The sequence below is a fragment of the Acipenser ruthenus genome, chromosome 6 (assembly GCF_902713425.1).
Source record: "Acipenser ruthenus chromosome 6, fAciRut3.2 maternal haplotype, whole genome shotgun sequence".
Classification (NCBI taxonomy): domain Eukaryota; kingdom Metazoa; phylum Chordata; class Actinopteri; order Acipenseriformes; family Acipenseridae; genus Acipenser; species Acipenser ruthenus.
In genome coordinates, this window is record NC_081194.1 from 16,050,514 (window position 1) to 16,068,184 (window position 17,671).

Sequence of the window (17,671 nt, forward strand, 5' to 3'; positions counted from 1 at the left end):
TATATATATATATATATATATATATAGGTGCCAGTACACAAGGGTTCATCATAAATACCGATTAAAAGAAGATACATTCCAAAAACAAGCATCATTTTTGCTAGGAACTTTGAATCAATAAGACTGTGAGTGTCTTCTGTTATTATATTGGCTGTAAATTTAAAATGGATCATGGTTCCTCATTCCCATAATGCAAAGCACATGATTACACACCTTTTGGACCTGCTTGCAGCTGTAGATTGCACTTGTCTCAATCAATGAATGTGGAGAGATTGGATCTGGAGCAAATCCTTAAGAGGTCTGTTCCAAGTGGAGGTGTACATTAGCATATGATAGGGCAAGAGTTGCACTTGTATCTTCCTTTTTTCATTCTTATTAATCCAAGGCTAGCTTTCAAGACTTTGGTCTCTGTCCATGATCCAGTCTCACCCACAATTCTAGATCTTTCTCTTACTTACTTCTTGGCCGTCCTTCAGGGGTTGTTTTAAGCTGCTTCGGGTTTAACTTTTAACAAGAAAAATTCAGCAAGGACTAAAGCCCTGCTTCCACTACAGTATTTAGATATGATTTGCAAAGTCACAGATAATTTCTTAAGCAAACAGCAGTTCATTGAGACCAAGGTGGAAGAGCACTGCAAAAACAAACAAACAAAGGTACTAAAACGGTCTTGTTTCCAATAGGAAGAAAATTCCAAAATGGTCAGAGAAAGTCAATGTGTGTATTGTTTCTATCACTAGTTTAATCTGGGGAATTGGAGAGACAACATCGATTTGTGAAAAACTTGAAAACTTGAAGGCCACTTCAGTCCCACTTTTATAAATCCAATTGAGACAAATTAGAAATTGATTTATATCTATTCTGCAAAAAGAAAGGCCAATTTCTCCAGTCACAGTGGAAGTTAGCTATTGAACAAAATACAAGATTTAATACCCAAGTAATTTTAAGACAAACATACATTTATTGGACAGCTTCTAGTCCCTTTATTATTGCATTACAATTAAGATAATTCAGTGAAATTATTAAATGTTAGTGATATGCTGTTTACTCTCAAAATGTGTTTGATGAGGTTCATTTGAGAGACCATTGACATTTTTCAGTGATTTAATGGTTTTCTATGTGTATCTGCCCACAGATCCCAAATTATAACTGTTTGTGGTAAAACTACAGGTTGGCAGTTTTTCAATATTCAGAATAGGAGACAGGATTTGCAGAGTTCTTCTGTGTTAGAAGTGGAAAATTACTACTTCTAAAACACTTCACACAGCTATCATGCTCCATCTAAGACAGGTGAAATACAGAATTAGATGATGGTCATAAATTGGGAACTAAGGTACAATCTATATGTTTCACACATCCTGATTTAGTGCTTATCGTGGATTACCTAACATCAGCTAATCAGGGTCTGTGAAACCTACCAAAAATGTTATCCTGTGGTAAATACACAATTTAACTATAGGTACTAGATGCTGTTATACTGTAGACAAATGCTGCGACTTTATTTCACACACTATGAATGTAGTTTCATAGATGACTATGTCCCAGTGTATTTAAATGTACTATATCTACTAATTATATATATATATATATATATATATATATATATATATATATATATATATATATATATATAGGACTGTATACATCAAATACACTCTGAATTAGCAAAATTGTTCTATAAAGGAGCAAAACATTTCTATTACTTGTTTCTAACATACAGTACATGGATGAAATGTTTTGGGAATACAGCTAAATTGGTAAGCAATCTTTTGTACAGAATGCACTGAGTTGAACTCACAGGGCAGTACAAGTATCGGTATAAAAAAATCAATAAATCAGCTTCGGAGTTATTTTTAAACATCAGCATTGGAAACAGATATGAGTGAATGCACAGAGACAAATGCAGAAGAAATCTGATTGGGACCTCCTAAGACCTCTTCTGAGAAACAGCCACATGAGATGTGCTGACTACAGCTTAATTATTTATGTCTGTTTAATAGGAGTCTGTCTTGCTTTATCTATTTTTTATTCAGTAGATTATAGAAGAAAATAAAATAGAGTGGTGATTGTGGCACCATCATACGTTTGGATTATAGGGCTGTGAATACAAAGTGCCCTGAAATGCTTCTATCCAGAAAACTAATAGTCTGTTTATGGCATACAGATGATACAAGCTGAGCTGCAATTAGAAAATAAGCATTTTCCAGTGCCTCTGCCTCAGTAGTATGCATTCATTGTTTTATTACTCCAGTCTTTACACCATCATGAGCATCATTCGCTAAAATATGTTACCCTTGCCTCATGACATCTTTTAGACATCAACATCTATATTCAGTTTAATAATCATAATATATATATATATATATATATATATATATATATATATATATATATATATATATATATATCTTGACATTTTCTCTTGATCTTTAATCATTCTGGAGTAATGGATTATCAAAACCATATTATCTGTGGAAGTTCATTATGTGCTTTTTTATATTAAAAATCATTAAATACCAAACCTTATGTTATGTGAAGTCAGTTTTAACAAGAATCTGTTGTCAAGATGTTAATATCAAAAGTATGCAGTGGATAGCTCGTCCTGAAAATAAGCTACTGGATGGGTCATTGCTTAACCAATCAGGTTTCAGGACTATGAAAAAAAATATACGTTAACCATAAATGTTACGTTACTGTGGCAAAGTGGTTTGCAGTGCGCAGGTGTAGTGATGATGTGATTAGGACACAGAAGACAGACAACAAAGTTCACAATCCAAACAAGTTTTATTTTATAATCCTGGTCTGGCGACCACAAGAAATGATCCCAGTTAATACACAGCAATGTGTATTGAACTGATCCCAAAAGAACGGGTTGCAGTCCCGAAATAATAACACAGTTTGTGATGAATAAACACAGTAGTACACACACAAAGACACACGTTCACAAGTCCAGACTTACAAGTGGTGACTTACATTTTACTCGTGAACAAGGTGAAGTGTTGTCCGGGTTTAGTGCTGGCCTGTAGCGACAGCTCCGGATTGTGTTAGCTGTCTAATAAATAACAAACAGTACAAACAAACAAAACACTCACGGTTATTTTACACTCATCCTTCAGCGGTTCTCTCTTAACCATTACAAAAGAACAAATCCCCTTTTTGTACCTTCAGTCACGCCCCCTTGGTTAGCAAGGGCAGTCGTTTCTCCTCCAATCTACAGTTGCCACATCGCTTTCCCTTTGGAGCGATGACATAATGAACCGCAGCTGTGCCTCCTTTCTAGATGGCCGACTGCCACCTAACCCTGGGAATGAATTGTCAGGCCATCCCGGCCAGGGCACTCTGTTCCCTTTATACAACGCCCTCACAGGTCAAGAGAGAGATTTATCACCAAGAATCATTCTGTCTCTGTCACAGTTACACACTAATAGTAAAGTCACTTTTGAGGTTAGTTAAACAGACTGTGACTTAGTTATTATTCAAATAATAGTGAAAAAACTACATTTAAATACCACTATTTAGAGATGCTGATATATTTAAAAAAAAAAATCATTTTGTAACTCCCACATTGAACAAGAGACCTTATAGTTTCCTGCATTCGTAGCATTTAAAACAGCATGATTGTTCTTAATTGAAGAATGTTGAATTAAACTTAACTATTTATTGTACCTAAGAAATGATTAAGCGCTTTGTGAAGGTGGTCCACTATGAAAGGCACTATATCAAATAAAGATTGATTGATGATTTGCAGAATTTCTCAGTAGGCCTCCAGTCAAGACACTTGCTTCCAAAATAATCCAGGTAAAAAATTGAAAAGAAAAGAGTCACAAAACATGCCCATTGATTGTGTACATGCTTAAATTATTAAGCAACTGACAACCCAGACATGTGTGTTTTATTTAACTTCCAAGCAGTTTGGTATATCTTTAATGTTTAATGGTATGTAAAATAAAAGGGATTCAATACAATTTTTCAGATTAATCAGTGGAACAACACTGTTCAATTCTGGATGAAAATCCATAAAAATGAACAACCTCTTGGTGGTAAAATACAGGTCCACACCTATAATAGCCTTTGAACAACAGTAGTTTATTTGGTGTGCTACCATGTGCTAGTTGCTAAGAGACTTATTCAGCCATCATACGTCATCATACTGGTTCATTATTGATTTGCTATTGAACAAAAGGGACACATTTTACCAACATAGGGGCAATTTCCATGGAAAAAGAAGGCTCACCTTTTTCTCACTGCCAGAGAAATTCTCCTTCTAAATTCAAATAACCTAATTAATATTAAAATATGTGAGTGTATATTTAAATGTTTATGTCTGTGTTCCAGTAACTTAACTGTAAAGCACTTTTTATGAGTCAAATGGCAATAATTTGAAACTTTGAATAAATGGTGTCGCATGATTTAAAAAAAAAAAAATTTAAAAAACAAAAAAAAACAGAACGAAGGTCTCCAAACCCCTCATACTGTATGCTGATTTTTTCCTATTGGGTCAAAGAACCTTGCCATGGCTACTTCCAGTGGCTTTCAGATAATAAAGGATTGCTTGGTACAGCCTTTACCTATTGCAGAAAGTTGCGCAAGGTTACGTCACAACTGGGATTTTCACTGCTGGAGTCTAGTTTTAGATGCGCACTTCCCATAATGTGCGTGGCATGTACGTGCTACGTCACATAAATAATGACTCTGAAGAGAGAGTGATGACTTTCAAAACTGCGTGGAAACCCGGCCATTGTTCATTCAATGCTAGGGGATAGCTACTTTCCTATTTTTTTGGTCCATGGAAAGTACACTGGGCTTCCATCAAATTCTTTGTGAAACCATTTAACAGCTTATTTTTCTCACAAATGCTAAACCTTTACAAAAAATGCTGTGCAAAACCATCCGTGTGGTAAAAAGTATGTACAGTATATACAGTAGGTGTCAATTTTATAAGTTTAGGGCTTTGTGTAGACTAGTCTTGCACCATATATATACTGTACTGTACATGAATGCACTAATTGGAAAATGTAAGTGCAATTATGTTAAAGTAAATTGTATAACTTTGTTCTGTACTTGTTAGAAATTGCTTTGTCACAATATAAATCATACCAAAAGAAGGTTCTTGTGAAATGTAATTGTAATAATTCAGAAAATCAACCCATTTCCATAAAATAATGATATACTAGTGTTGTGAACTTTGAAAGTGCCTTGTAGTTCTGATATTCTGTATTAAATAACACCTGCTGGATTTATTATTATTATTATTATTATTATTATTATTATTATTATTATTATTATGCTGATTTGTCTTTTGATTAAAACCTGTTCAGCATCCCAGAAAAGACTTAAACAGAAAACTGTTCTTCATTGTTTGGTTTCACTGCATTACCCATCAGCATTACCCATCACCAACCCAATTATAAACATTATTTCAATCCGCTTTCAAACTGGAGCATATCATTGTTCAGGATAATCAGGTAAAATTGTATATTCTGCACTTTAATAGGATCTTCATCCATTTCCATTAAATAACAGAACATGCATTCTTATTAGAAAATGTTTTTGTCTTCCTCTTGTATCATTGAAATATATATATATATATATATATATATATATATATATATATATATATATATATGTTATTGTTATGTTTCAGTCCCTGAGGACATAGTCTTTGTTTTCCTTCAGTAAATGGGCTTGGGCTGATTACAGGCACCCAAGATGTATTTAGCAGCAGCAAACAATACAACACACAACACTGCAAGCGATGGTAGGTCACAGTCACGCATAGCCACAGGCTGAGCCGGCGTCGGCACGCGGGCAACCCGGCAAGCATCCAGGGCCCCGACGCCAGAGTGGGGGCCCACACACATACAGAAATGAAATTGCAAATATGAGTAAATGTACTATTTCTGTGCCAGCTACTCTACTCAAGCAGCAGGGCTACAAATGTTTAGTTTTCACTAAACTAAACTAAAATGTACGCGTGTAGTGCAGTGAAACTTTTCAGATCTCCCTTTTTCTTTTCTCTTTTCCTGCTTGCGTCCTGTTCCCTTAGTCCCACCTCTTCTCATTCCCGTCCTCCCCAGTTCATCGTAAAGCTAAAAGCTATTGGTTGATCTTGACATACAGTTATACAAATGCGGCAATTAAAGTCATATAATTGGCACATTTACTTTCCAGCAATCAAGACTTTCATTTGACAAGCGTTTTGTTGAGCCTCATCATAATGTGTATTGTTATCATAACACCTAAACGCCTATTATAATTATATGATTTTGAACCATAAAAAAGTAAACCTGCCGAACCTCTGGAACCTCCAAATAAAAAGAAACACAAATCTGGATGTCAAAAACGGAAGGAAAGGCTACAAAAAAGAAAATTAAAAAAAACTGCAATAAGCGCACTGTCAGATTTTCTATATACATTTAAAAATGATTATTTCTGTAAAGTATGTTTTCTGTTAATTGTGTACTAAGTAGGCTACAGTAAAAAAAATTAAATGCGCTAAAATCATGTAGTTTTAATTAACAACAACCTTTTACTTCAGACAAGACGCTGAGAGACAGAGAACTCTCCGAGCTGCGTGTCCTCTGGACTGTGTGTGCGTGTGCGTGTGTGTGTGTGTGCCGTATTGTTTATTGGTTGTTTTATGTGTTTTTACCGGTTACCTTCAGTGCATTATTTGAATACATGTATCCAAATGTTTATTATTTTTATGTTGGTTTGTCTCCAGCCAGGTCAGCTATTTACACACTGTACAGTAATGTGTAAAATGCAGCAACATGATTTATTTTGTGTTACCGGTAGGCTAAAGTAAAAAAGTGCGCTACAGGTATTAATTAGATTTTACTACTGTATTTATTACAAAAATATTTTTTTATATATATATTTTTAAATCGGACAACTCCTGTCTCCCTCTCAGTTACGTAACTATATGAACTCTGACACTGGTTCAACACCCGGTGGTCCAGAGCTTGGATCAAATGCTTCTTGGCTGCTCACCACACAGAAAGGTGTCTTGCTCTCATGTTCATATGGACTGGTGTGTCCGGGAGCTACTTTTATAGTGAGACACTGCACAGGGACACGCCCGGCAACTGGACAAAGAACAGCAGCCGACCAATCTTCGGCTATGATATCCTATAAACCAGGGGTCTCTAACCCTGCTCCTGGAGAGCCCCAATCCTGCAGGTTTTATAGGTGTCTTTACATCATCAGTGGCTAAAGGTCTGGAACACCTGTTAATCTTATTATTATTTATTTCTTAGCAGACGCCCTTATCCAGGGCGACTTACAATCGCAAGCAAATACATTCAAGTGTTACAATATAAGTCATACAATAAGAACAAGAAATACAATAATTCTCAAGTGTGACAAACCACAATTCAATAATACAGCAGATAATAGTGAAAGTTACATCAGGATATGATTAAATAGTGATAGTTACATCAGGATATGATTAAGTACAAAATACTACAGATTAAACACTTGGCAGATTACAATATTCTGAGGTACAGGATTAAATGCAGTAAAATAGGGGGCGGATAAGAGCAAAATAAAGCATATTTAAATGAAGGGTGATAGTGTCCCAGGATACAACAGAGGAGTTCTACAGGTGCTGTTTGAAGAGGTGAGTCTTAAGGAGGCGCCGGAATGTGGTCAGGGACTGGGCAGTCCTGACATCTGTAGGAAGGTCGTTCCACCACTGCGGAGCAAGGGTGGAGAAGGAGCTTGACTAATTAAGCCAATAATTGGTGCAATTAGGTAACTCAGAACTTGGTTGAAATGAAAACCAGCAGACCCAGTAGCTCTCCAGGACCGGGTTGGAGACCCCTGCTATAAACAAAATTCAGCTGGCAGCGCATCACAGACGGAGCATATGGCTCTCTCCTGCATATGTACACGTGTCCAAGAAGCCAGTGACGAAACGCTATTCTTGCTACAGTATTCAATTCATTTTTTCTCCTTGTGGCAGGGAAGGGCCCTGCTTGTAAATAGTGTGGTTGATGTATTGCTGGTGGTGGTTGGCAGGGATGGGGTTAATTCCTATCCCTGCCAAATACATGTGAGAATTTGGCTGGAGCCTTAATTGAATGATTAATGGTTAATTAGGCTCCAGTCACATGGTATTTAAGGAGGGGAAAATTGTTTGTTTGGGGGAGGTTGGTGTTTGGATGAGTGTAATCTGTGGATTAACTCTTTACAGTCCATTTATTAAATGCGTGTCAGGCGCGTCAGGTCTAATTTATTTTTACACGCGCAGTTAATTTTAGACGCGCTGTTTAAAAGTTGTTTTTTTTTCTACAGTCAAACGGGTTTAAAAGGCCCTGCATATCAACAAAGCACTCACTAGGCATCTCCAGCCCCGCCCCACCCCACCCTTTCGTTCGCTATAGCTTTCACATATGCTAAGAAATAAATAATAATAATAATAATAGTCGTACATACCGATCAATAATCTCCTGATCACTTGTTTTATCACCAAATGCCTCAATAATGCGATCCAAGTCATTATTTTATTTCTATAACATCTGAAAAAAGCTCTGCAAATGTCCGTGATATTCTCTGAGCGCTGATTCAGTCACAGTCAGCTTGTTTCCTTATGGCCGCCGTTATCTGATCCCAGGGGCAAGTATGACACCCTTTTTTTTAATTCTTTTTTTTTTTTGCCTTGTCGCTCCCACTCGGCCATTGAATGGTTTTCTCGGCTTTTTCTGGAGAAAAAACGACTGGAAACCCGTTTTTTTGCATCTTTTTGATGATCTCCGGATAGGAATAATTACAATGTCGGACCAGGTCCAACATAGGACCGCAAAGGGTTAAACTGTGTGTTCTTCTGTGGTAATCAGTGAAGGTGAATGCCCAGCCTGACAGCACTATTTATTATTGTTTTGTTTGAACCTTTTATTTTGGCCCTGTGTTTTTGTTGATGGTGTTTGTGACTTGTTTTGTTTGACCTTTTTATTTTGCACTGTGAGCAGGATTTTGATTTCTTTTTTGTTTGAATAAAAACGTCAACTCCAGCGCTTTCAACCCCGCAAGTACCTTCCTCTGTGTCAGCTTCCTGGTCTGGGGAAGTCACCACAAAAGCCGTCCTGGCACGCTCCTGTAAAAATCTTTCTGAACAAGAGCGCTGTTCATTCAGAAATTCATTTGTAGAGAAAGCAAATTAATTTCTCAGAACAGCTTTACATTAGACCAAACAAGTAGTTGACACGTCATTTGCATAACTAATAGAGATTAGCCTGTTCACAATCATGCTTTATTCTAAGTTCAAATATAATTCATTAGTGTCTGTTATTTCATTAGTTTGGGCTATTGAGTGTCCTTCAGCATTTTAACCTGTATACCAATGTTGTTTTGTGAGCCAAATGGGCATCCACCCTCCTGCATGTACAGCAGTTGGAAAACTGAAATTACAAAAAAGGTCAGTTATTTTCTCAAATGGCAATTTTGTTCTGCTGCATATGGGTTTAAAAAAATTAATAATAATAATTCACAGCTAATATTTTCATAATTTTGATCATTATATAAAACCATATGGGACAATGCATCTTTAAGCTCATACAAAAAATACAGCATGTTTATCTGTGTCAGAAGCTACAGTAGCTACATGCCATATGGATCTTGTTCAAATTGTTGAATTTGTTCAGTGCTTTTATTAGCAGATGTAAATGACGGCTATTAAATCAGAAAGACTTTCCAAGCAAAAAAGCTGAGCTTTGGTAAATAAATGTGATTTGGTTCCTTATCTTTGTGCAACACTGTTTAAAAATATTAAAGATTAATTTGAGGCATGAGCTGACTGTTGCAACATCCAGGAAATCCTTATCAAAACAAATCTGGGCACTTTTACAGTGTGTGGTGTACATGATGATAAGTTAGTTTGCTGCTTCATTATACAGGAGGATTTCTATTAAGGAAGCAGATGGGGAAACATCAGTTATCATTTATATCTTCTGTTGGTCGTAAAGCCCATGAACACATGGGACCTCATCCAAAATAATTGGGAAAAGAGTAACATGACTCAAGTGTGTCGAGAGAAATCAAATTTTTTCAAAAAACGGAAAGCTCTGCATCAACAACATTTCTCATAAATGTGTCAACTGGCTTCTTCCTGCATATTAAATGCATTTTTTTAATGTTATGTCAGCAGCTGTTTTGTTCAAATGTGAACAAAACTGTTTTTTTTTTTTATGTGAATGGCAGAAAATGTAAAATAGGTCAAAATATTTACTCTATACAGTAAATGAATGTGTTAATGTGTTAATCACTGTTACAGTACATTGTTTACCTATTGGCAGTTCAGAAAAAAAAAAGTTTATCATATAAGAATATCCACAGATTAATGTTTTTATAATTGTGTTGTATGTAAATTAATGATAATACATTCTATGTTTAACAAAAAACTGACATTTGCATTTTCCTAATGAATCTACTTTTGTGTGTGTGTGTGTGTGTTTTTATACCTTGGGCCATATTCATAAAAGATGGAGGTAATTTCCGGACATTAAAAAAAAAAAGTACTGTCTGGTTATTTTACTGGCCAGTAATGATTTTAGATGTGATTTACTGTCACAGATTGTTACCTAGAGATTGTATCTAACCAATTGTCAGAGGTATGCAAATGAGTTGTGTCCCCTACTTAAGACATCAATGGCATACACCATCTGTTTATTATTATTATTATTAATTTATTTATTTCTTAGCAGACGCCCTTATCAAGAGCGACTTACAATTGTTACAAGATATCACATTATTTTTACATACAATTACCCATTTATACAGTTGGGTTTTTATTGGAGCAATCTAGGTAAAGTACCTTGCTCAAGGGTACAGCAGCAGTGTCCCCCACTGGGGATTGAACCCACGACCCTCCGGTCAAGAGTCCAGAGCCCTAACCACTACTCCACACCGTCACGTCATGGCTATGGGACATGTCTGGAGACAGGATGTCCAAAATATGAAGACGTCAGTTTAAAAATTTAAATAAAAGTACAAATACATTTCACACACACAAATATTTATAGTTCTCGGTTTATTTTAAATGTATAAATCATTGCACTGAAATAACATTAGTGTATTCTCTTTATATTTATGTTTATATGCCCTTTTTTAATCATGTTCTTCATTTCAGCGATTTAGTAGGCTACTTGTATCTGTTGTTGGGTTTATTTTTATCCAGTCAGTGTACAAGTGTTTTTTTTTTCAATGGGTCTCTTTGGATAATGCTATTGGTAGCATCACATTAAATTGATTATGATCGGGGACATATCAGACATATCAGAATGTATGGCATAAAGGTGTCTGTGCAAGGGACTCTTATACAAAAAAGGTGCTGGACGTGAGGTTAAGAAAACCTACATTCACTCCTCAGTAACTCACGTTATTAAAATAAGACGTGCTTTTCAACGCAGATCAGCCGTTCTGTGACTGAAAAACTATAGAGATAGCTGATGGGGTTAATGTGGTTGGTACTGTAAAAAGAGATCATATACTGCCAGAAGCGGTGGCAAGATGAGCGTCAGATTGTAAACTAAACTGCAGGGACTTCTCTCTCTTCTGGATCATGTTCCACGATATCTCCCTCCTCTGGATGTACAGTCCACACATGCACACTGAAGCCTGGCATTTTATTAGAGGAACGAATAGGTGACAAACGTGTTTGTAAGTAGGCTTTTCTGTTCAGACGACTTCACAATGCAATATAATGTATGCATTACAAATAACAAAATACTTATTAGATAATTAAACATAGACATTTTTTATTGATACTATTGTCGTAAATACATGTTTCTAAATGCAGAAATGATGCTTGTAAATTATATTGTTAAGACACATCTCATTCTCCGCCTGGTCTGAAGCATGTATTAATTATGATGCCGGTAAGGGTCAATTAATGGCACAATACAGATTTATGAATCAGACAAATAATATGCTAATGAGAAAATTTGTCTCTAAGGGCACGTTATTCTAACGTCGCAATGAGTGATGTTTTTTGACGGTAATTGACTTTATGTAAGGTGACCATATGGCTCTGTGTTCAGCGGGACAGTTTCGGCCAGTTCAGGCTTTTCAGCTCACGTTTTACCTGTCTCGGGTACCATTCTTACCTTTAAGAGAAGCAGGACTACGCTTTCCAGAATGCATTGGGTTGTGAGTTGAAAAACCTGAACTATCCCAAACTGTCCCGCTGAACACGAAGCCATATGGTCACCTTACTTTTATGCATCAGCCGATGAAATACTGTCATGTTAAACACAATTACTGGCAGCATAAAGGAGACAGTAAGTTTTATGAATACAGGCCCCTGTGTTGTGTCTGTGAAGAGAATCTTATGCAGATCATATTCAATCGGGTTCCCCATGGTTCTGTTTTTTTTATTTATTATATTTTTTTTGATATATACAGTATATCTTAAACCTCTGGTGTTGAGAGTTGGTCAATAGTAAATAATGCATTGCTGCAGGCTTTAAAAATGGATATCCATCCTATTATTTTGTAAGTTCATCAGCCAAATAGGTCTCAAATGTGCAGTTTTCATTTTAAAACTTCATCGATTACTTTTTGGTTAAATGAAGCTCTCATTTTCTATGCCTTATTCTCGGGTTATCTGTCTGCACTTCCTGGATCGTTTCACTTCTGGGTCAAAATATGTTACTGGCTGAAAGCATGTCAGTCAATCGGGTTAAAATAATGGCCACAAATTCATAATGAATTCCAGCTGAATAACACCTGAATATCTTTGGAATTCATTTTGAATTCACCCCCTGTTAGTTCATCATGATTTAAAAACATTTAGGTTCCCCTTTCCCCTCCATCCGTTCCTTATGAATTCACTGTTTATTCTTCATTAATTCATACCCTCTTACTCGCCCACCAGGGGATTGTGAGAAGTGTTAATTAATGCACAAATGTATGCCTACATGTGATCAACACCATTTGTTACAAAGGAACACGGAATGAATACAGGTGATTAAATCCACATGAGTAAACAGGGCTGAATTCAGATTAATTACTTCAAAACTCAGACGAAGTGCATATGATATGCAGGTGTTATTCCTGTGTTGTTCAGTCAAAATGAATTATGAATTTGCAGCCATTACCAATCACTCTTTTCTTTTGTTAACATTATTACTGCCCCTCCTTGGAGTGTGCTGAGAATATTTAGGTTCTTCACTTGTTTTTAAATTTTTTCAAGATATTTCAATATTTCAAATGCACCACTATAGATAAACTGCTGTATACTTTTACCTTTGCTGTAGGTCACATTGTCTGATTACAACTAACCATTGGACTGAATCTTAACCATAACACATGGAGTACTCTTCCAAGAGTTAGCAGCAACTTCATCTATATTATTTTCTCTCGGGCGCCCTGTAATATATTTCTTATGCTTGTTTTCTACCTGCTTCTGCCTCACTTCCCTTATACCTCCTGACGCAGTCACACAATTGATATCTTGTTTGCATTGTTTTGCATTGATTACACCGTGTAACAATTAATTTTATTTTTTTTTTGGTTCCTGGGTAGTAAGTGTTATTTCCTAATTGCTTATGCCTCAAAAGTATAGAAAATGGCTATTATTCCCCACAAACTTTGCTTTTGTGACCAGGACAGTGATATTTTGAAATTTACCTATTTTCCAGAACATTCCAGATAGATTCAGTGCTGAGTAAACTTGGAGTAACTTCTAGAACTTTCTAGAACTTTCCAGTAATATAAATAGTAGTATAAATACAGGGGCCTTAAGCCCACCAGTTCAGTTTAGTTCCAGCTGCCTAAGTGGATACATATCTGCATTTTTCTGAGATGGCATCAAGGTCATAGGAGACTTCAAAATGGTGGCATTCCTGATGGGTCTCGAAGGCGGTTTTACCAAGTTTCCCTGCTATATTTGCCTTTGGGACAGCAGGGACACCAAGGCGCACTACCACAGGCGGGACTGGCCACAGCGGACTGAGTTCTCTGTGGGGAGGAACAACGTCAAGTGGGAGCCACTGGTGGACCCCCGGAAGGTGCTGATGCCACCACTGCACATCAAATTGGGCCTTATGAAACAATTTGTCAGAGCTCTAAATAAGGAGTCGGCAGCCTTCAAGTACCTTCAAGACGTCTTCCCTAAGTTGTCTGAGGCAAAGGTCAAAGCTGGTGTCTTCGTCGGACCATAGATAAAGAAGATCCTGGAGTGCAATGAATTCCCCAAGAAGCTCACTAGTAAGGAGAAAGCGGCTTTGGAACAGCTTTGTCGCAGTGGTTCGGGGCTTCCTGGGCAATCACAAGGCCGAAAACTATGTGGAGCTGGTTGAGACTCTGGTGAAGAACTACGGCACAATGGGCTGTAGGATGTCCCTCAAAGTCCATATCGTTGATGCTCATCTTGATAAATTCAAGGAGAACATGGGAGCGTACTCGGAGGAGCAAGGCGAGCGCTTCCACCAGGATATACTGGACTTTGAACGCCGCTACCAAGGACAGTATGACGAGAACATGATGGGAGACTACATTTGGGGGCTGATTCGTGAAAGTGATTAACAGTATAATCGTAAATCTCGAAAAACTACTCACTTCTAAATCTTTTGTAGTCATTTTTGTATTACTTTAGTATAAATACATGTTAATTTGGATTCATATGTTGTTTTTTTTCTGACTTTATGTGAACGAAAAGACACAAATTCGCCCGTTTTCTCATTGGAAATAGGTAAATTTTAAAATATCACTGTCCTGATCACAAAAGCAAAGTTTGTGGGGAATAATAGCCATTTTCTATACTTTTGAGGCATAAGCAATTAGGAAATAACACTTACTACCCAGGAACAAAAATTGTGTTACATAGTGTTATCTCTGTTTTGGCTCAACCTCTTTTCCAGACATGATACTGTCTCTGTACTAACACTACAATGATTATTATTATTATTATTATTATTATTATGTATTTCTTAGCAGACGCCCTTATCCAGGGCGACTTACAATTGTTACATACATTTACATTATTTTTAACAAATTATTTATACATACAATTACCCATTTATACAATTGGGTTTTTACTGGAGCAATCTAGGTAAAGTACCTTGCTCAAGGGTACAGCAGCAGTGTCCCCCACCTGGAACTGAACCCACGACCCTCCGGTCAAGAGTCCAGAGCCCTAACCACTACTCTACACTGTTTTCCAGTTAGCTGAAGAGCCCTGGTGGACACAATCTAATTAATGAAAGCAGCAAACTGAAGGTGACTGTGGTAAACATGGCAAGCACGCATAAAGAAAATGCATTGAAGGGACATTATGGAGAACTCCCGGTCAGTGGTGTCATATCATAATGGTCCTGTGAAAATAAATCCAGTAGATGAATTTCTGTCCAATACTGTTAGCATGTGCCAGTACATTTTCCTAACATGAGCTTGTAGCTAAGGACAAATGCTCAATATTGGTTAATTGTCAAGTTACACATGATGCCATTAATGACAGATTCTAAGACTATGGCTTTCAAAACAACACACTTGATTGGTACATTCAAATTATTTGGTTGGGATTTAAAGTTGCAGAGCCTGTCCTGAAGGATGGAGTAAGTGTACTGTTTTCAGTAAATATTGTAACCAAAAGACATTGACAAAGACAATTTGATGCCTTAAAGGGATGTATATCACCATGACCTTGCCTAGTTTGCATTAACAGAAATGTATCCCATTATGACTGGCATAAATCCAGGAATAAATCCTCTGCTTTTGGTTGTTGACTCATCCAGCGAAGGGCAGCAATATGCTTTGTGATGCAGGTGGAAAACTGGTGGCCATCTGCTCTTGCTCAGTGAACCAGTCTTGTACTGAACTCCATAGGGCAATCAGTGTGACCTCTGCCATTTTCTGTGTGAGTAGACTTAGGTTTTTGGGCTCCTGTCAAAACGCAGTATTGATAGTTTCAGTCTTGTCGGCTCAATCGCAAAAATCAAGAATTGTTAGCATAACTATTGAAGAGTGGAAATAGGAGAGATGCTCAAAATAATTTTAATGCAAAAATTGCATATATAAACCTAATGAAATGAAGGCAAATAGGGAAAGTTTCACAAAACAAAGATCTGTTTTGTTAAAGTTCCATGCCTATAAACAATGACTAAGCAGTAAATCATGAAGAATAGGATGATTGGCATAGGGGGAAGCTGTACCTGCAATGTAACAGTCATTTTCCTTTGTTGAATGAGTTAAGTAATGTGTGCCGTGGCCATGGTATATTGCGTAGTGGGAGATATTTGCACAGGGACTCCGGTCGTTGAGTTATTTTTAATGATTGCATTGATAATAATATATGTACTATTTGGTTTCACCTGTGACATTATTCTGTTAGGCGCCTTGGTGTTGATGTTGACAATTTATACAGTATTCCAAAAGCAACAGGGGATTTAATACACAGCTGCCCATAAAGGGCAACCAGGTCTGCCAAAGTAGCCTTATTTAATATTCACTCCATAGCAAATAAGGCTTTGCTACTGAGTGAATTTATCATAGACCAGAACCTTGATTTTTTTTATGTTTAACTGAAACTTGGCAGCAACAGAATGATTGGTTCTACATGACCATGTTTACTAATTGGTGCACAATAACTAAATAACGCTTTTTCAGATAGCATTTTTTTATCAGTAAATATTGTTTAGATATTTGTGACAAGTAATTGTCTGTTAAGTACTGCAATATGTTAATTCAGCTGGTAATCCATTTTTCAGGTTTTGGTACTGTTGTCCCCTCCTCATAAACAGCAGCCTACTGCAACACAAGATTATTATGGGGATTACAATAAATTAATCCTTTGAAGGTTTATTAATTAAAGAGTGTTGTGGGTATTTAAAAAGTGCTGTCATGAGTAATTAACAAAGGTGCAGACTCATTTCTCTCAAAATGTGCTGGGATATTCTATATTACAGGTCACAGGGTGGGAGCCAGGGCTGCGAGAGGAAGGGAGAGTTTTTGCAATTTAGGATTGGAGGCTCTGCCTCTAGAATAGGGGAGAAAGAAAAGGACGGGCCCAGACTCCGACCGCGAGAGCCTTCCCTATGGAGTCAAGGCTAGCCCTATCGGCCTCCGGCCCCTGAAAACACAGTCCTCTGACTTCTCAGAGAGTCATTATAGGCGTTGCTTCGTGACTGGGTCCCAGTTACCAACCGGGTTCGACCCTCAGAGGACAGAACGGCTCATACGAAGCCTTGACGTAGGGAAGAAAAGAAAATCTGAAAGAACACTAATATTTGTTAGTTATGGGACTAAGAGTATGAGGGCCATGTCCCGGGAGGAAAAAGGAGGAAGACAGAACGTTTTTTCTCAAGGCAAGATATAGCGCATGAGCTGCGAAAGAATAGCGTGGCCGGTGGTCCCCTCTGACTGCATGAAGAACCTGTGGAGTTACTGGAACTCCAGGTTGGGGAAGTGAGACTCACTATCCCCCCCAAAGGATGGATCACCGGCTCCCTGCTGAACCCGCACCTGTGAAGACAAACAAAGACAGCGTGCCAATGTATAACATAAAAGCAAGAAGAGACAAACAATGACTACAAAATAAATAAACAATTAAATGGTTAGGGGAATGAGAAACCCCCTCTCTTAGGTCCTGGCGGAGAGGGCATGCTAGCTATAGACTGGTATGGTGCAGTGATATTGGATGGCAGCGATCAGATGTAGGAGTTAATGGTCTTGATCA

The 17,671-nt window shown here is 37.3% G+C and overlaps 1 protein-coding gene and 1 long non-coding RNA gene across 3 annotated transcripts in view; one reads left to right on the forward strand and one right to left on the reverse strand.

Moving 5' to 3' along the window:
* LOC117411332 (sodium/potassium-transporting ATPase subunit beta-1-interacting protein 2-like) overlaps positions 1-17,671 on the forward strand; it is a 212,119-nt gene that overhangs the window by 67,521 nt on the left and 126,927 nt on the right. The gene's annotated exons all lie outside the window — the stretch shown is intronic.
* LOC131737262 (uncharacterized) overlaps positions 14,773-17,671 on the reverse strand; it is a 28,673-nt gene continuing 25,774 nt past the window's right edge. Inside the window, exon 3 of the long non-coding RNA XR_009328849.1 lies at positions 14,773-17,457. This is a non-coding gene — a long non-coding RNA (uncharacterized LOC131737262). The remainder of the gene's footprint in view (positions 17,458-17,671) is intronic.